At 40.1% G+C, this 21,341-nt stretch overlaps 1 long non-coding RNA gene across 1 annotated transcript in view; it reads left to right on the top strand.

The window, feature by feature from the left end:
* Nucleotides 1-2,011: 2,011 nt before the first annotated feature.
* The window catches only part of LOC145407671 (uncharacterized), a 55,736-nt gene continuing 36,406 nt past the window's right edge, over nt 2,012-21,341 (top strand). The window contains exon 1 of the long non-coding RNA XR_013898781.1: nt 2,012-2,105. This is a non-coding gene — a long non-coding RNA (uncharacterized LOC145407671). The remainder of the gene's footprint in view (nt 2,106-21,341) is intronic.

Genomic DNA, 21,341 nt, shown 5'->3' with positions numbered 1-21,341 from the left:
ATTTCTATTATGATTAGTAACGACAATAAATGGATTTGATATTTATCTATATCTGCCTGTTTATGTCTCTTTATACTTTCTGTTTACTTATGTCTGTTTATTTCTCTGTGTCTGTTTATCTATATCTGTCTGTCTGTCTGTCTATTCATCTATCTATCTGTATATCGATGTATCTATCTTGTTGTGTATGTATCTATCTTTTTCATTCGATATACTTGTATCTGTCAAATTATCTATCTCTCCATATATCTGTCAAATTATCTATCTATCTGTTCATCCATCCATCTTTATATCTATCTATCCATCTATCTATATAAGAATATACTCTCAATTTTGTTTTTGTTTTTCAGTCAACCACTACTTCTAAATATCTTTCTCTCTTCTTTATGCAAGGAAGAAGGAACCAAAGGCCAGGAGCCGGCAAACCATTCCTTCCAAGCAAAAAAAAAAAAGTATTCAAGATTAATGTATCCATCAATCCAATTTTATATTTATCTATCTATCCATCTATCTGTCTATATTTACCTATCCATCTCTGTGTATCTATCCATCCGTCCATCCATCCATTCTTATATCATCTACTCATCTATCTATCTATCTATTTATCTATCTGTGTATCTACTGCATCTATCCGTCCATCCATCCACCTACATATCTACAAGTATCTATCCATCTACTCATCCATCCATCTATCTATCCATCCACCTACATATCCATCTATCTATCGTAACAAACAAGGTGTGTGTGGAGTTAAGTGCTTGTCTCTGAATTCCACCAACACTTACTCTCCTCACAATTGACACAATTATCGTCTATTTTGCAGTGTTACGACTTTCTTCATTCAATTCGTACTGTAAAATGGTAGTAGTAGTAACATTAGCAATAGTAATGGTGGTAGTAGAAGTAGTAATAGTAATAGTAGTAGTAGTAGTAGTAGTAGTAGTAGTAGTAGCAGTAGTAGTAGTAGTTTCACGTTCGGAACAGCTCTAGGTCTTGTGTTCCCGCTGACGCCATTTTTGTTCCAGCTGCCGCCATTTCGTTCCCTCTGGAACCTGGGTGTGTCAATACCGTGATCCTGGACCGTCTCATGGTGGGGGCAGGTCTAGTTCCGGTGGCTGGGGTGGGGATGGGGATGCCGTCTGTTGGGTCAGGCTGGCTGGCGAGTCCAATACAGAATTCGTCCCTGTGGAAGACGTAGTTGTGATCAAGGTAAATAGAACCTTGGTTGTGATGATGATGATGATGATGATGATAAGGAGGAGGAGGATGGTTACGATATTGATGATGGACGTGATGATGATAATAGTTGTGATGATGATAATGGTTGTGATGATGATGATGATGATGATGATGAGGAAGAGGGTAAAAACAGAAACTGATGATGATTGCTCTCCACCTCCACTATCATCATATATCTATTCTTTTCACTTAACTTGGAGAGAGAGCTGCAAAGGGGGAGGGGGATGTAACGGGAGATGAAGTACATGGAGGAATGATGTTTAGTTTTCCTCCCATCCCTCCCTCTCTCTCACCTGGCAACACACACGCACACACAGGTTCATAACACCCCTCAGCACACACACACACACACACACACACACACACACACACACACTTCTCATACGTTAATTGGGTCCAAGTGGGACACAAACTGCTCCATCTTCATAATATACAGTTCTCAATATGAAGGGGTAATTTTCCGGTGTGTATAAAGAGAGGTGTCTTCACCCCCATTGAGCTCTGTAGTAAAACAGTAAAAATGACTTTTTTCCTAGAGTTCATTAGTAGACCAAACACTTCGTAAAAGGAAATAAAGAAGAGGAAATTTTTCTTTTATTCCTGATACTTTTATTGACACCGAGTAAATAATAAAAATAATTCTCTATGTAGCAGTTTATGGCAGCCCACATGTGTCGTGATTGGCTAGCTATTATGACGTCACTAGCTCCGCCCCCTAACCACACTTGTGGCTGCTGGGCCAGCCGCCACAAGCGTGGCGGGTGTGTGGGAATTCAGTGTGGACCCGACACCGAGGTGGGTGAACGCCATGGCTCCTTTCGCTCTGCTCTGCATTTTACTGGCTGTTCTTCCTGCTTTGAGTTCAGGTACTGTAGTTTATTAAGTTATTTGAGATTCGCGATGTAAAGTGCCCTTTGAACTTTCGTTATAGCTCCTCACTAGCGATTTATACTGTCCACACATCGATATCCTCTCGTGTCTTCTAGATGCAAAGTACCTAATGTCGATATGGAATTTTTAACTGAGATTTCGTTACACATTTTCTTCAGCGGTTTATTCAGATCATTGCACATTGATATGCTTTTGCATTAGTGCAATCTGTTTCAGTATTAAACAATATAAGTAACTCTTAAAAGTGCAGAGATGTTCTGTGCAATAATAATAATAATAATAATAATAATTCATTCATTCATCATCCAATCCTACACTGCCCCATGAGAAGTGTAAGAGCCCAGGGTTAGGCAAGTTGGTCCTGACATTTAAGATGAGTGACCAGCCTTACTCATCCCTGAGTGGCATTACGTGAGCAATAAACCCCAACCATCTCTTGGATATAAACCTTCACTTGCTCAATCTGATTGGAACACCGTAATTACTCACTAAAACACCAGGCGCCAAAATTCGATTATATTGTTACCACCAAGTGTAGTACACCAGGAAACCATTTGGCTTGTCACTCAGTGTAGAGTCACCCACAGGTAGAAAGAAGAGGAAATAATGAAGGAAAGAAAGACAGAAGAGGGTGTGTAAAGTCACCCGCAGGCAAAAAGACAAGGAAAGAATGAAGGGAAGAAAGACAGAAGAGGATGGAAGGAAAGAAGGATGGAGGAGAGGAAAGGGCAGGTACCCGAGAGCAGCACTACATCGAGTGAGTGGATTGTGAGCGCCTCCACCTACCACATAATAATAATAATAATAATAATAATAATAATACATCGCTAACGAAGAGCCGTTACGAAGGCAGCTAGGCCACTAAAAATAATAATATACGTTATGTAAAATGCTTTTTGTTTCGTGTACACACACACACACACACACACACACACACACACACACACACAGTAATTTCCTTTATTCTGTCAGTGTCATTTTTCTTGTATTTGATTCTTTTGCTGTATTCTTTCACTTTACTATCATTATATAATTTTTTTTATTATTATTATTATTATTGTTGTTATCACTTATTATCCTCACCATTATTCCATATGGTGGGGATATGGGAATCGCCCTTGTCCGTCCGTCTTTCCGTCCGGGCCTGTATCTCGTAAACTACCAGATGGATTGGCTTCCTATCACACAGAAAGATAGAGTATGTGTCGTAGTTGATGCCCGTATAGGTAAAATTGCCATATTGTCTGTACTTCACGAGCTATGACCATATAAGGAAAAATCCGTCTTGTTATCTCTGCTAAGGAGGTTATGTTTTACCCGGCGTTGGTTAGATTGTTTGTCTGTCTGTTAGCAGAATTACTCAAAAAGTTATGAGAGGATTTTGACGAAATTTTGTGGAAGGGTGAGCCATGGGCCAAAGAAGAATGATTAAATTTCGAGGCGGATCCGGATCCAGAGTATCCTGCACATAATGATTTTCAGTGAAATTTTATGAAAAGATGGGCCATGGACCAAAAATGAACTAAATATATTTGGGGGCAGATCCGGATCTTATATCCACTAACACGGATCCGGATCCTTTTTAATGGCAATGGTACTGGCGGAAGTATGCGCTCACTGAGCACTTTATAGTGTTATATTTTGGAAACTTCTTGCTGATTCTCTTCATATCTACAGAAAAATGAGTACAATCCCCGGTTTATGTTCTTATGTAGCATGGAAATTGCCACAGTGTAAGTATTTTACGAACTATATTGATACAAGAAAACTAATCTGTAAAGACCTGTATCTTGAAAACAACTTGCTAGATCATCCTAACGCCTTAACCACGTTCTTTGCTGAGATATTTCTAAGTGGAATGGCTTCAGGATAACGAGTACCAAGCCATACCAATCAGGGTCAACACATAAGAAAATCCTGAAGAAGTCTTAGGAAGAGGGCCCACAATATCCACCAACACACGGGTGAAAGGCGCCTCAAAAGGAGGAATGGGAACTAGAGGTGCAACCTTTTCGGTCTGATTATACTTCCCCACAACTTGACAGGTGTGACAAGACTTACAATACCAGGAAACATCCCTGAAGATACCTGGCCAGTAGAAGTGTTTCAAAATGCGTGCCACAGTCTTCCTCACTCCAAGGTGTCCTGCCAAACTAGAATCATGAGCCACTCTAATGATGTCCTGCCTACAAACACGAGGGATGACAACTTGATGTACAACCTCCCATTCACAGTCGGCTGATGCTGTTGGGGGTCTCCACTTCCTTATAAGTACTCCTGACTTTATATAATAACAAGTAGAAACACCGGCTGACTCTTCCTCACTGCAAGCAGAGTTAGCTAGACCTTTCAACTCAGGGTCAGCAACCTGCAACTCAACCAACTCTTGACGAGACAAATTATCAACACTACGGGGTACTGCCTCATCTGGTGAGTGGTCCAAATTAGCAAGAAAAGTGTCAGCTAGGATAAAATCATCATCATCATTATCCTCTAAGTCACCAGTAACTTTAGACTTAGCCCTAGTGACAGCACATGCAGAGAACACATCAGGGACACCACAATCCTGGGTCGCAGCCACTAGCTCACTAGACAACTGAGGAGCTGGACACACTTGACTTCCACCAATATCATATCCAAGTAAGAAAGTTACACCTGACATTGGGAGTGTCTCAACCAACCCAACCATAACGGAACAATTAACAAAACCAGACTCTAAATTCACTCTGCACAGAGGGACAGAGAAGTAATTATTCCCTACACCTTGTAAGATTACAGTTTCATCAGAGGAATTAACATTAGAGCCTAGAACACTGGTCAGCATAAGGGATTGGCAAGCACCTGTATCACGATAAATTTTAACTGATTTCCTGTCATTACTGTCCAAAGGACTGACAAAACCATCAGACAGGAAATTAGCACATGAACTCTTGAGAATGTCACCCACGTTACTGCTCAAAAGAGGAGCTTCATCATGAGGATTCAATTTACCCCTCAAAGCAGGTTCAATTAACTCGGTTAAAGAATTCTGGGAACTCTCAAGGGTGGACACTAGACCAATTGACTGAATATTTAAAGACTCCTTTTTGTTCACATCACGCTGTCTCCTGAAACATTTCTCCGTAGTATGACCAAGCTTACTACAATAAGTACATTTACTTTTCTGAAATCTAGAGGTGAAGCTGGTATTTACTTCCTGAGAAACATCATCTTAATTCTCTTTCCTGTTACCTGTACTCTGAGTAGAGGCAATGTACTTACTCTCAGCTTTCCTTTTTCTTTAGAATATCTCTTGTGAGTGAGAACATATTCATCGGCTAAAACTGCAGCATCAGACAAATTATCTATTCTTTTCTCAAGATATAGGCTTACAACTTTATTAATACACCTTTTGAAGTCCTCCAGCAAAATCATCTGCTTAAATTTGTCAAAATCAGAATCCACATTCTTAGAATTTAACCACTGCTCTAACAGATCTTCTTTGATTTTTGCATACTCAACATGGGATTGCTTATCTTGCTTATAGGTTGTCCTAAATTTTACTCTATAGGCTTCAGGAACAAGCTCACAGGCCTTAAGAATCAAGCTCTTAACTACATCATAATTATCAGATTGATCCTGAGGCAAAGATGCATAAGTTACTTGAGCTTTACCGGTGAGAACAGTTTGAAGGAGTACTGGCCAATACTTTTTGGGCCAATTAAAACCCGTAGCTACCCTCTCAAAACACTGAAAATACTTTGTTAAATCAGATTCGTTAAAAGGAGGGACAAGTTTAACATTTTTAGCCACATCAAAATCATCAGAGCTAGATGATCCAGTTCCACCTTGTTTCATGCGATACTAATGGTCTGCCTGAATCCTAGCTAGTTCAATTTGTGCCTGAGCCTGTGCCTGTGCCTCCTGAATACGAGCATTTGACTGAAATTCAGCCTCCTGAGTACGAGCCTGAGACTCCGCCTCCTTAGCCTGAGACTCAGCCTCCTCAGCACGAGCCTGAAACTCAGCTTCCTTAACACGAGCCTCCTGCAGAGCTAGCTGTAACTTAGCTATTTCAATCTGCGTTTGCTCATTTGGGGGAGTTACATTAAACAAGCTTTTATTAATCATGCCAACAATTTGATCTTTAGAATGATGAGAGTGAACTGCAATTCCCAATTGTTGAGCAACAAGCTTAAGTTCATTCTTTGTTCTGCTTTCTACATCACACACTGTTTGCACATTTAACAAAAAATCTTTGGCTTCTTCAAGCATAGTAATAGTAGGCATCATGAATAAATCAGAGTCACAAAATATTAAGCAATATCCTTATGATAATATCCTTAATATCCTGATAAGAGGTCGTCAAATTTATGTTACGGAACAGAGAAAGATAATGTACACTTTAAGTGAGAATACTAAAAATCACTACTGTCCCGTAAAGTTCCAGGTTCAAAACAAAAGGCTTAGGTAAAATTACAAGTTAAAGTTTAATGCTCAAACTAACAACAAAACATTCAGGACTCATAAGGATAATGTAATGGCAAAAACAGGTTCAATATATGGTTAACTGCAATAGCCTCTATTAACACGAAATTAGCATGAGTAAATTTATCTAAGTCAGCCCTGATAAAATGAGAATACCAGATAATACTCAGTGAATGCAAGATATATTATTACAGATACAAAATAATATTAATAAGGGCTGACACCCAAAACACATGAATCACAAAAACCTTACTAGGCCTAAGAATTAATACCTTACGCTACTCAGTACAAGAAAAAATGCAATAACAGTTATACTCATATTACACAGCTGCTAGATGGTTGGAGACTTCCTGAGCACTCACAATAATAACAACTGTACAGGGGAGGACAGAGATGTGAACAAAATGAGGAGTAGATCTAAGTGGCAATTAATGTAGAGACTGAGCTCATTATATAGGGGCCGGCAGAGCTTGATACAACTTGTAAGAAGGACGCGCAAATGAAGCCAGAGGGGACAAAGAGTTGACACTCCTGCTCTGAACAACAGAAAGAACGACTTACTCTACGATAAGGGTAGAAGGGGGGAGTGAGGTAGAACACGCTCATGATCAAACATGCAGCATACTGTACGTTAGAATTACACAAAGGATGATGAAATCATAGGCTATGTAACACCTCCCCACAAAGAAAAAGAAATTTACAAAGGAAATTTCTTATTACTCTAAAACAATCTGTCTAAAGTCTAGATAAGCAATCTGTAATAACATTTTCTTTCCCCTTGACATGTTGTATGTCTAATGAATACTCCTGAAGAAGTAGACTCCATCTTGTCAATCTCTGATTTTTATCTTTAAACTTACTAAGGATTTTCAGTGGGTTATGATCAGTATAAATGACTATGGGGTCAAAACCATAACACAAATAAAATGAAAAATCCTGTAAACCCAAAATCAAGGCCAAAAGCTCGTTCTCAATAGTTGAGTAGTTCTTTTGAGTTGGAGTGAACTTCTTACTGTAATAAGATACAGGGTGTTCAATACCCTGATCATCCTCTTGCAGCAAAACAGCCCCAGCTCCTGTTTCACTAGCGTCAACAGCCATCTTAAAAGGCTTAGCAAAATTTGGAGTAGCGAGCACTGGCTGACTTAATAGGATAGCTTTAAGTTTGCTGAAAGAGGATTCACAGTTATCGGTCCAGACAAATTTAACTCCCTTTTTCAGTAGGTCTGTAAGTGGTGATACAAGAATTGAAAAGTTAAGAACAAATCTCCGGTAATAACCTACCATTCCCAAAAATCTTTTTAGCTCTTTCCTACTTTTAGGTCTAGGAAGATCACTTATAACCTGAACCTTAGCTCCTGGTGGTGCAACATGTCCAACACCAATTACGTACCCAAGGTACTGAACTTTAGCTTGACCAAACTCACACTTTGATAAATTAGCTACATGATTAGCCTGAACCAAACGCTCAAGAAATTTACTGACATGGCATAGGTGATCTTTCCAGTTGTCACTCAAGATTAATACATCATCAATGTAAACTACACACCCTGCCAAACCCTCTGTTACAACATTCATGAGCTTCTGAAATGTGGCTGGTGCATTCTTCATACCATATGGCATTACAGAACATGCAAAAGTCTTTCCTAGTGTTACAAAACATGAGATCTCCCTAGCACGTTCAGTCATAGGTACTTGCCAGTATCCCTTTAACAAATCAAACTTACTTATGTACCTAGCCTTTCCGATCTTGTCTATGCAATCTTCCACGCGAGGGAGAGGGTAAGTGTCTGTTTTGGTTATCTGATTAACACGTCTGTAGTCGATGCAAAGCCGCTGTGACCCACCTGGCTTAGGGACTAGAGTGACAGGAGAACTCCACTCGCTCTGACAGGGCTCAATCATCTTGTGGTCCAACAGGTAGCCAAGCTCCATCTGGATGAGAGGAACTTTCACTGGGCTGACACGGTAAGGAGGCAATTTAATTGGCTTTGCGTCTCCAACATCGACATCATGCATCAACACAGTGGTTCTTCCTGGAGTAGCACGGAACACTTGCGGGTACTCCTGCAGTAATGCCGAAAACTCCTGCCTTTCCTCGGGAGGTAGATGAGAAAGCTTAGTCTGGAGATCATTCATGATATCAGGATTCTTCCCCAAACTATCACTCAGGCTCATGCTGCATGGGAGAACTTCACTTGCAGACACGGGTGGAACAGCTACAGTGCAGACTGGGTTATTTTCGTCCCGCCTATGATATAACTTTAGCATGTTGATGTGACAAAGTTGCTTGTTCTTTCTACGATCTGGTGTGGCGATGACATAGTTGACATCACTGAGTTTCTTCTCCACGAAATAAGGACCAATAAACTTGGCTTGAAGAGGTTGCCCATGCACCGGTAGCAGAATCAAAACCTGATCTCCTGGCTGAAAGTGGCGTAACCTGGACTTCTTATCATACCAAGTTTTCAGCTTCTCCTGAGCAGCTCCTAAATTCTCTCTCGCCAGCTGTAAAGCAGTGGACAGCCGTTCTTTGAACTTCATCACATACTCCAGCAGGTTGACGTCATCTTCCTCCGACAGCCAGCATTCCTTGAGTAGCTTAAGGGGTCCTCTTACTTCATGGCCAAACAGTAGTTCAAAAGGTGAGAAGCCCAGTGATTCATTTGGAGATTCTCTTGCGGCAAATACTACAAATGGAAGACCTTTATCCCAGTCTTTCTGATGTTCCAAACAGTATTCCTTGAGCATCGATTTGAGTGCTTGATGATATCTCTCCAACGCTCCTTGGGTCTGGGGATGGTAAGCTGAAGACGTGATCTGGGTGATGCCCAACTCTTTCAGAGACTGCTTGAAAACATTTGACATGAAATTACTTCCCCGGTCTGACTGTACCTCCTTGGGCAGACCAAACTTTGTGAAGAACCCTAGCATTTCCTTAACCACGTTCTTTGCTGAGATATTTCTAAGTGGAATGGCTTCAGGATAACGAGTAGCCATATCAATCAGGGTCAACACATAAGAAAATCCTGAAGAAGTCTTAGGAAGAGGGCCCTCAATTTCCACCAACACACGGGTGAAAGGCACCTCAAAAGGAGGAATGGGAACTAGAGGTGCAACCTTTTCGGTCTGATTACACTTCCCTACAACTTGACAGGTGTGACAAGACTTACAATACCAGGAAACATCCCTGAAGATACCTGGCCAGTAGAAGTGTTTCAAAATGCGTGCCACAGTCTTCCTCACTCCAAGGTGTCCTGCCAAACTAAAATCATGAGCCACTCTAATGATGTCCTGCCTACAAACAGGAGGGATGACAACTTGATGTACAACCTCCCATTCACAGTCGGCTGATGCTGTTGGGGGTCTCCACTTCCTTATATGTACTCCTGACTTTATATAATAACAAGTAGAAGCACCGGCTGACTCTTCCTCACTGCAAGCAGAGTTAGCTAGACCTTTCAACTCAGGGTCAGCAACCTGCAACTCAACCAACTCTTGACGAGACAAATTATCAACACTACGGGGTACTGCCTCATCTGGCGAGTGGTCCAAATTATCAAGAAAAGTGTCAGCTAGGATAACATCATCATCATCATTATCCTCTAAGTCACCAGTAACTTTAGACTTAGCCCTAGTGACAGCATATGCAGAGAACACATCAGAGACACCACAATCCTGGGTCGCAGCCACTGGCTCACTAGACAACTGAGGAGCTGGACACACTTGACTTCCACCAATATCATTTCCAAGTAAGAAAGTTACACCTGACATTGGGAGTGTCTCAACCAACCCAACCATAACGGAACAATTAACAAAACCAGACTCTAAATTCACTCTGCACAGAGGGACAGAGAAGTAATTATTCCCTACACCTTGTAAGATTACAGTTTCATCAGGGGAATTAAAATTAGAGCCTAGAACACTGCTCAGCATAAGGGATTGGCAAGCACCTGTATCACGATATATTTTAACTGATGTCCTGTCATTACTGTCCAGAGGACTGACAAAACCATCTGACAGGAAATTAGCACATGAACTCTTGAGAATGTCACACACGTTACTGCTCAAAAGAGGAGCTTCATCATGAGGATTTAATTTACCCCTCAAAGCAGGTTCAATTAACTCGGTTAAAGAATTCTGGGAACTCTCAAGGGTGGACACTAGGCCAATTGACTGAATATTTAAAGACTCCTTTTTGTTCACATCACGCTGTCTCCTGAAACATTTCTCCGTAGTATGACCAAGCTTACTACAATAAGTACATTTACTTTTCTGAAATCTAGAGGTGGAGCTGGTATTTACTTCCTGAGAAACATCTTCTTTATTATCTTTCCTGTTACCTGTACTCTGAATAGAGGCAACGTACTTACTCTCAGCTTTCCTTTTTTCTTTAGAATATCTCTTGTGAGTGAGAACATATTCATCGGCTAAAACTGCAGCATCAGACAAATTATCTATTCTTTTCTCATCAAGATATAGGCTTACAACTTTATTAATACACCTTTTGAAGTCCTCCAGCAAAATCATCTGCTTAAATTTGTCAAAATCAGAATCCACATTCTTAGAATTTAACCACTGCTCTAACAGATCTTTGATTTTTGCATACTCAACATGGGATTGCTTATCTTGCTTATAAGTTGTCCTAAATTTTACTCTATAGGCTTCAGGAACAAGCTCATAGGCCTTAAGAATCAAGCTCTTAACTACATCATAATTATCAGATTGATCCTGAGGCAAAGATGCATAAGTTACTTGAGCTTTACCGGTGAGAACAGTTTGAAGGAGTACTGGCCAATACTTTTTGGGCCAATTAAAACCTGTAGCTACCCTCTCAAACAACTGAAAATACTTTGTTAAATCAGATTCATTAAAAGGAGGGACAAGTTTAACATTTTTAGCCACATCAAAATCATCAGAGCTAGATGATCCAGTTCCACCTTGTTTCATGCGATACTCATGGTCTGCCTGAATTCTAGCTAGTTCAATTTGTGCCTGAGCCTGTGCCTGTGCCTCCTGAATACGAGCATTTGCTTGAAATTCAGCCTCCTGAATACGAGCCTGAGACTCCGCCTCCTTAGCCTGAGACTCAGCCTCCTCAGCACGAGCCTGAAACTCAGCTTCCTTAACACGAGCCTCCTGCAGAGCTAGCTGTAACTTAGCTATTTCAATCTGCGTTTGCTCATTTGGGGGAGTTACATTAAACAAGCTTTTATTAATCATGCCAACAATTTGATCTTTAGAATGATGAGAGTGAACTGCAATTCCCAATTTTTGAGCAACAAGCTTAAGTTCATTCTTTGTTCTGTTTTCTACATCACACACTGTTTGCACATTTGACAAAAAATCTTTGGCTTCATCAAGCGTACTAAAAGTAGGCATCATGAATAAATCACAGTCACAAAATATTAAGCAATATCCTTATGATAATATCCTGAATATCCTGATAAGAGGTCACCAAATTTATGTTACGGAACAGAGAAAGATAATGTACACTTTAAGTGAGAATACTAAAAATCACTACTGTCCCGTAAAGTTCCAGGTTCAAAACAAAAGGCTTAGGTAAAATTACAAGTTAAAGTTTAATGCTCAAACTAACAACAAAACATTCAGGACTCATAAGGATAATGTAATGGCAAAAACAGGTTCAATATATGGTTAACTGCAATAGCCTCTATTAACACGAAATTAGCATGAGTAAATTTATCTAAGTCAGCCCTGATAAAATGAGAATACCAGATAATACTCAGTGAATGCAAGATATATTATTACAGATACAAAATATTATTAATAAGGGCTGACACCCAAAACATATGAATCACAAAAACCTTACTAGGCCCAAGAATTAACACCTTACGCTACACAGTAGAAGAAAAAATACAATAACAGTTATACTCAAATTACACAACTGCTAGATGGTTGGAGACTTCCTGAGCACTCACAATTATAACAACTGTACAGGGGAGGAGAGAGATATGAACAAAATGAGGAGTAGATCTTAGTGGCAATTAATGTAGAGACTGAGCTCATTATATAGGGGCCGGCAGAGCTTGATACAACTTGTAAGAAGGACGCGCAAATGAAGCCAGAGGGAACAAAGAGTTGACACTCCTGCTCTGAACAACAGAAAGAACGACTTACTCTAGGATAAGGGTAGAAGGGAGGAGTGAGGTAGAACACGCTCGTGATCAAACATGCAGCATACTGTACGTTAGAATTACACAAAGGATGATGAAATCATAGACTATGTAACAATGGATAGATAGATAGATAGATAAACAGAAAATAGATTTCGTACTGCTGTTTGCCTTCCTCTATACTCTGTTGTGTATTATATCATTTCCACTTTAACTTGGTTTAAAATTGCCATCTCTGCATCTTGAATTCTAAGCTGTTACAAGAGATTAACACTGGAATATGATGCCAGTCATGAAGAAGTGTTACGGAAGGAATGCAGAGTGTGAAATAAACTACAAAATAACAAAAAAATCTGGGCCAAATTAGAGTAAACCGAGTATAGTTTTAAACTGCTCATTACCTAACACATCATGGGTATGCGGCTGTGGTGTGTGTCTGGTTCAGAGAAGATGGACGCCCCTGCCCTGCATAGTCCCAGGTCACCCTTGGGCAAGGTGTTGGACCCGTTAACTCACCAAAAAGGTAGTAGTTGCATGGTTACCATCTTCCCGGGAGGTACTACCATGGCAGTGACACGGTAGCTGGCCATGCACAAAACTCCCAGGCCGGGATCTCAGCCACATTTACCAAGTAGACAATGTCTGGACTATCACTACTACTCATGCATATCTCCTATACACAGCTGGCCATGTAGAACACTCCCAGGCGGGGAACTCATCCACATTTACCAAGTAGAAAAAGTCTGGGTGACACTACTACTCAGACATAACCTATATATAGATCATCCTATTGCGGGAATGCCTCCTTCATTTCAGCTGCACCTCGTCATGTGGAAGGACCCTGTTCCCACCCTGGCCAGGTGCTGTCTGTCACAGGAAGGTGTTGCTTGTTTGTGGTCGATGGGTCTGCTAGGCCACACAGACAGCAGCAACATCTATACACCTCTACCACTACTAAAGAGAGGGAGAAGGAGGGCGGGAAGCGGGCAATGGGGAAAGAAGGGATGGATGGTGTAATACGAGAGAAGTAAAAAGAAAATAATAGAAGTTCGAAAAATCTCATTCAGTAAGATTAGCAAAAACTAGCCTCTCTCTCTCTCTCTCTCTCTCAAGAACGACTTAGGCCGTCTCGTAACAATTTCTCTCTGGCTTATTATTTTACCTACTCCATGTTATTATTCCCTCGTACGTCATGTATATCTTTTAAATACTTTTATAATTTGCGTTAAAAAAATATAGAGGAAAACGGGTGTAATGTGTATATTAATTTGCGAAGGATGAGGTGTTACGGAATATCCACAAATACTGTTCTTTTTCTTCTCCTCCTGTTCTCTCTATACACCATCATCGCCATCACCACCATTACCACCATCACCACCTCCACCATTACCACCATCACCACCTCCACCATTACCACCATCACCACCACCACCACCATTACCACCACAATGACCATTACAACCATTATGCTCACCACCACCATTACCACCTTCATCATTCTCCTTCTCCTCCTCCTTCTCCTCCTCCTCCTCATCATCATCATCATCTTTTCCGTATGTCAGATGAGGAACTATCGCCCTCAGTCAGTCTCTCCCTCATCATATGACCTCCAGCCTTTTAACCCGTACCGTGCTGGGCAAAAAAAAAAAAAAAAAATGATACCCCTCAATGCCGGTCGATTTTGGATTTTTCTTCTTCTGGCTATACTGTATGGGCTTAATATGTCAAAATAAGCTCCCTGGCAGTAATAGAAGTAATCACTAAAACCAGATGGTTGAATCGAGTCAGGTTGGAGCCACTCTACCTCTGAAATCTTCAAGGTTACTGAGAGCAGAGCATCTGTTAGCTCTTGAACCGATTTTGGACATTTTTTGTGGGTAATTTGGCTTAATACATCAATATAAGATCCCTGGCACTAATAAAAGTAATCAGCAAAGTAGGAAAGTTGGTTGAATCGAGTCAGGTTGGTGCCATTCGGACTCTGAAATCATCAAGGTTACAGAGGAGAGTGGCAGTGGGCCTGCAAAGACACACTCACCTCCTGTGCTCCTGAATCAGTGTTCTAAGTGTGGTGGAGAAATGTCTGAAGTTAGCAGGATACAATATAACCTTCCATTTTACTTCAGTTGCTTGCAATGACTTCTCAGTGCTGCAGGACGTAAATCTACATCACTGGCATTTTTGAAGGGGACGTAGATCTACGTTGCTGGCGTCATGAGGGTTAAACTCTCTACTAAACAGCCTGAAAAGAGCATGGGGGATTTTGCTGTCTGGACTTCTGTCTATAATATCAGTCAGTAATACCCACACCAGACCACTCCATCACACAGGATAATACCACACCAGTCAACAATAGCCACTCCACACCACACCACATCACAGGACAATACCACACCAGTCAGTAATACCCACACCACACCACCACCCAGGATAATACCATACCAGTCAATAACAGCCACATCACACCACCACACAGGGCAATACCACACCAATCAATAGTAGCCATACCACATAAGATAATACCACATGAGTCAGTAATAGCCACAGCACACCACCACATAGGGTAATACCACATCAGTCAATAATAGCTACACCACACCACAGCACCACACAGTTTAATACCACACCAGTCAATAATAACCACACCAAACCACCACACAGGAATATACCACATCAGTTATTAATAGCCACACAACACCTCCACACAGGGTAATACCACACTAATCAATAATAGCCACACCACACCATCACACAGGGTAATACCACACAAAATAATACCCACACCACACCACCACAAAGGATAACACCATCCTAGTCAGTAACAATCACGCCACACCACCACACCGGATAATACCACACCAGTCAGTAATACCCGCACCACACCACACCACACAGGATAATGAGAAATGGTATTTCACCCGCTGAACAATATGTTTGGAGAGTGAGAGAGAGAGAGAGAGAGAGAGAGAGAGAGAGAGAGAGAGAGAGAAAAGCATTACCTTTTTTTTTTTTTTTTACTTTTCATGTAATCCATATCACATCCAAGCGATTTTATTAAGCGCAGGAGGGAATTTTGGAACGGAGAGGGGATATAGCCCTCATTAACCCCTTCAAATTGCTAGTCACGAAGAAGTGCTATTAGAGGGATGTAGAGCCGTAACATTGTCTTTTTCTGCCACTGAGGTACATGAAATAAACTGTAAAAGGACGAAAATCTGGGCCAAGCTAAGGTGAAAGGACTATATTTTTCATTGTTTTTTGTTGTTGATGGTTTCTTGTTATTTTTGTTGTTTGTTTCTTTTTTTCACATTGTTGTTTTTGTAGCTGTTGTGGTGGCACTGTTGTTCTTGTTCTTTGTTCTTACTTATTTGTCATTCTTGTTGTTCTGTTGTTGTTGTTTTTCTTGGTGTTCTTGTCGTTCTTGTTGAGGATAATGGAGCAGAGTTCTTGCTTACGACTGCCATACTGCGCGACGACCACTGGGGGCTTCACGACGACCTTTACCACTACTCACACTGCCGATGCTGGGGTCACCTCGAGTCGTACTGGTCGTCTTCGTTGTCGTTGTGGTCGTGGTGGGCTCCCCGAACGACCTCTTCCTCGTGACGGGGCAGGTTGTACAGTCGCAGTAGCAACTGCCGTCTGGAAACGTGATGCAGCAGGGCCAGGACTCACACTGGGGCTGGCTCTGACCTGCTGTGGGTTAGGAAGTGAAAATAATAGCAGTAGTGATGATGATAATAATAATAGCAGTAGTGATAATATTTATAATAATACTGATAATAATAGTAGTAGTGGTATTTATAATAATCATAGGAGTAGTGATAATAATATTTGTAGTGATAATGATAGTGGAAGTGATAATAATAATAATAGTAGTGATGATAATAGCAGTAGTCATATTAATAATAGTAGTGATAATGATATTAGCAGTGATAATGATAATACTACTGATAATTGTAGTAGTAGTGATGATAATAATTGTAGTAGTGATAATAATAGTAACAGTGATAATAATGGTAACTGTGATAATAACAGTGATGATAATTGTAGTAGTGATAATGATAATAGTAGTAGTAGTAGTAGTAGTAGTGGTAATGAGAAGTGCAATAATAAGCCTTTATCAAAGACGTATCCCCATCATGTGGTAAAGAATATATAGATATGCACTAACAGTTATGCCAATCTATATATATATATATATATATATATATATATATATATATATATATATATATATATATATATATGTATATATATTACATATATTGTAGTATTAGGGGTAGGCAGCCCCGCCCAGGGAAGTTCTACCGCCGAGGTAATGGGAGACTCAGGGAATAGCCTGGATTCCATTTTCTCTCCTAGGCCTTGGTAGCTGGTTACACATCTTTCTGCTCCAAACGTCAGAGGGCATCAGGCTGCCCTCTTTATACAGCACACACATCCACATTATATCACATTGTCTTAAACCAGCTATCCTCTCTCCATAAAACACCGATCTTGTCATTACATATGATACACATTCCTCAACACATCGCTGCTCTCCCCCCCATAAATAGAACCATTGCTGCCCGGTCGTCATCAAGCGACTGTGCCACCTCCAGTGTTGCAGCGCCCTAAATCTGCTCGTCAGTGCAGTAAAATTTTCTTTTGCAATATTAGGAGACTTCACTCCAACATCAGCTCTGTTCAAAATTTCCTCCAGTTTGAATCCCCTGACCTGCTATTTTTGACAGACACAAGTAAGCTCCACCTCTGATTTCAATCAATCAGTCAATCATTTCCTGTGGCACCCCACGGGATGCATAGGGCCTCAATGAACTCTCTCCACTAATATTTGTCTCTTGCCATCTCCTTCGGGTACCACCAACACTCCTCTCCTGCTTCTTTTTTCATTGTCCTCAACCAGGTTTCCCATGGCCTACCTCTACCTCTTCTTCCTCTAGCAGTCCACTCTGGCACATCCTGTATTAAACTACCTTCTTTTCTGTATATGTGCCACAGCCACTTCCAGCGAGACAGTCTCACATATTCATTTACTGGTTCCACTCTCGTAATATCCCTTACTCTTGCATTTGTAACTCTGTCTTGAGATTAAATTTTCCTGGTTATATCTTGATCCTAAATTTCAGACCCAAAGGAGGCGTATGTTGCCTTGCTAAATCAGAAGTTTCCCTGGAGGAGATTACTAAATTTAATTCTCCTTATTTCGACTATTCCATATACAAATTAAATTCTTTTGGTAAAATTAAATATTTCTGTTGTGTTTATCGTTCCCCTAATGCCCCTCCAGAGCCGAGTTTATTTGACTGTCTTCACAACTAAGTATCCTCAGCATTAATACTGCATCAGAAATTACTATTCTGGGTGAATTTAATGTCCATAATGTTGAATGGCTCACTTATTCAGCCAGAACTGATGACTCTGGTCTTGAATGTGAGCTATTTGTAGACACATTTAATCTTACCCAGTTAGTCAGTCAATCCACCCGTGTACCAGACAACCCCGATCAAAATCCCCACCTATTGGACTTGTTTCTAACAACCAATTCAGATAATTATTGTGTCGAAGTGAACTCCCTCCTCGGATCCTCGGATCATTGTCTGATTCAAGCCACTAGTTTAACACCTACCACACCCTCCTGCTCTGAATAGGTCGTGGTGACTAAATGGCACTACGACAAGGCAGACTGGGAGGAACTCCATAATTTTTTCACGGATGTTCCTTGGACCTCCTTTTTCTCCCAAGATGCAAATTCCACATTGGGCCACATACAGGATTTCATTAAAGTCGTCATGGAAGCATTCATTCCCCATCATATTTACAGAAAAAGATGTAATTCTCCTAAATGGTTTGACCACAGTTGTGCTAGAGTAACTGAACATAAAACAATAGCCTATAACACTTATACAAGGACCAAAACCAAAGAAGCCATTAACTATTATAGAAATATCAGAAACCATGCTAAAACTATCATCAATCTTTCTAAATCAAACTTTCTGCATAGACAGGCTAACAAACTACTAAACAACCCAAATGATAACAAAATATTCTGGTCAACCCTTAATTCATTCAAAACTAACTTCACTACCTCCTCTTTCATTCCGCCTTTACAGTCCCCAAATGTAAATGTAGTGAGTGACCTACGTGGAAAAGCCAAACTTCTTGTTGACATTTTTTAAAAAAACTCATCCCTAAATACAGAAAATTACAATATTCCTGAACTTGATTTTGATTCCCCTCAAATACCTCCTTTCATGATTCACACCAGATACGTACAAGCTGTATTACAGAATCTCTCAGCAGACAAAGCTACTGGTCCAGATGAAATTCCTTTAATAGTACTTAAAAATTGCTCCTCAGTGTTGGCTCCTGTACTGGCAAAATTTTTCCGCTTATGCATCCGTACCTCAAGTTTTCCAGCCCTTGGAAAGAAGCAAATATCCACCCTGTTCCTAAAAAAGGGGCAACTTTTGATCCATCAAACTATAGACAAATTGCAATAACTTCCATTCTCTGCAGAGTTTATGAGATGCTAATTAAGAAACACATAATCAAGCATCTATAAATCAATAAATTAATCAATGATCGGCAGTATGGATTTAGACAAGAACGTTTAACTGTAGACATTCTTTGCCTTCTTACCCATCAGATTAACAAAACAATAGACCAACACGGTGAAACACACACAACAGCAGTAGATATAACAAAATCATTTGACAGAGTATGGCACCGGGCTTTATTGTCTAAGATGTTACACTATGCTTTTGCATCACTGGTTCCTCTAATTTTTTCTTACATTCATAATAAAAAAATACGGGTCATGGTAGATGGTATTTATTCTCAGTTTCATTCCATATATGCTGGCGTACCTCAGGGATCAGTTTTGGCACCAACCCTCTTTCTCATTCATATAAATGACCTCCTATCTGTCACTCACAACCCAATACGCTCTTTTGCTGATGACTCGACCCTTCATTGTTCTTTCACATTTAGTACATCCTTTACACAATTTGGTATTATAAATTCCCAATTCCCATATATATATATATATATATATATATATATATATATATATATATAAAGGGGCATAAACTAGGACTCGTACACTATCTTTTCCCTTCCCCGTCTCGGAAGGACTCGAGGATTGGTAGGCTATTGTTTTCACTCGGTTTGTCTGTCTGTTTGTTTGCTTGTCTATCTGTTAACAACTTTATGTGAAAACTAGTAGTGCAATTTTTACGAATATTACAGGGATGATGAGCTATGACCTTCTGAACACCTGATTAAATTTTGGGCCATATTGGTCCAAGGCCCAGGCTGTAGCCCAAAAAATGTAAAAAAAAAAAAAAATAATAAAATATTCGCCATAACTCCTTTCTTCACCTTGACATGAAACCAAAACCTAAATGTGCTGCGTCTTTCAAATCTGCATCCAATAACATGTTTCAATACATCAGGGAGTCACCCCCGAGTTAGCGGTAGGAGAGTCAGTGTCATGTGGGTCGGGCCTCGAATTTCAAATGGGCTAAAAATCGTCAATTTTCACCCGATTTACTACAAATTTTTTGTGACGTCTTTGACCTGATATCCTGTTGTGTTCATATTCATCACTAAAATGACTGCCGGGCAGGGGTTTGCTGTGCCTTGGCACCACTTCTAGTTCTTTAAGACATTAAGATGATCCAGCAAGTAGTTTCCAAGATACTGCTAATTACAGATTAGTTTCCTTGTATGGATATGGCTCGTAAAATACGATGTGGAAATTTCATATAGAAGGACATAAACCAGGGACTGTGTGTTCCATTACAAATCATAATAGATAGATAGATAAATAGATAGATAGACAGCCCTATGCGAGCTTGGGAAAAGGAAATGAGCTTGCAAGTTACACTGAGGAAAAGCTGACGACAGTGGCCAGTAAGGAGATGATGCAGTTAGTTGTCAGCAGTCCAACCGTGAACAAAGACCAAGTGACCATACACACACATACACACATACTCACACACAGGCTGCTAGAATTTTCCACTCACAAGGAACACACGTGACACACCCCTGCTACTCCAGAATTTAGGAAAGAGAGAGAGAGGGAGGTTAGCCACAGAACAGGCAGGTTGAGAAGGAGACAAGCCTTAGAACAGGCAGGTCAGAAAAAGGAAGGGCTTAGCAACTTGAGAGAGAGACAGAGAGAGAGACAGACAGAGAGATAGCTAGCGGGACTGGACTCTATACTCCGCTCCGTGTGAGAGACTTGTTAATATTTCCAAGACAAATAAAAATAGTCCCATACTATTCTTTACCTCTCCTGTCACTACATGACAAATGGGAAGCTACTCCAAGATATAAAAACCGCTCGTCCACAAGTCTAATATATATATATGTATATATATATATATATATATATATATATATATATATATATATATATATGTATATATATATATGTATATATATATATATATATATATATATATATATATATATATATATATATATAACTCAACCACGAAGGAACCACAAAGTCTTTTATGACATTTAGTCATTTTATGACAACTGTACTCCATTTTCCTGTAAGATAAGAAGAGAATCCAGAAAGAAGTTTCTAAA

The sequence above is a fragment of the Coenobita brevimanus genome, chromosome 74 (assembly GCF_032717465.1).
Source record: "Coenobita brevimanus isolate Jiangsu-jjx chromosome 74, ASM3271746v2, whole genome shotgun sequence".
NCBI classification, from domain to species: domain Eukaryota; kingdom Metazoa; phylum Arthropoda; class Malacostraca; order Decapoda; family Coenobitidae; genus Coenobita; species Coenobita brevimanus.
Note: the sequence above shows the minus strand (reverse complement) of the source record. Positions and strands in the feature narration are given on the sequence as shown.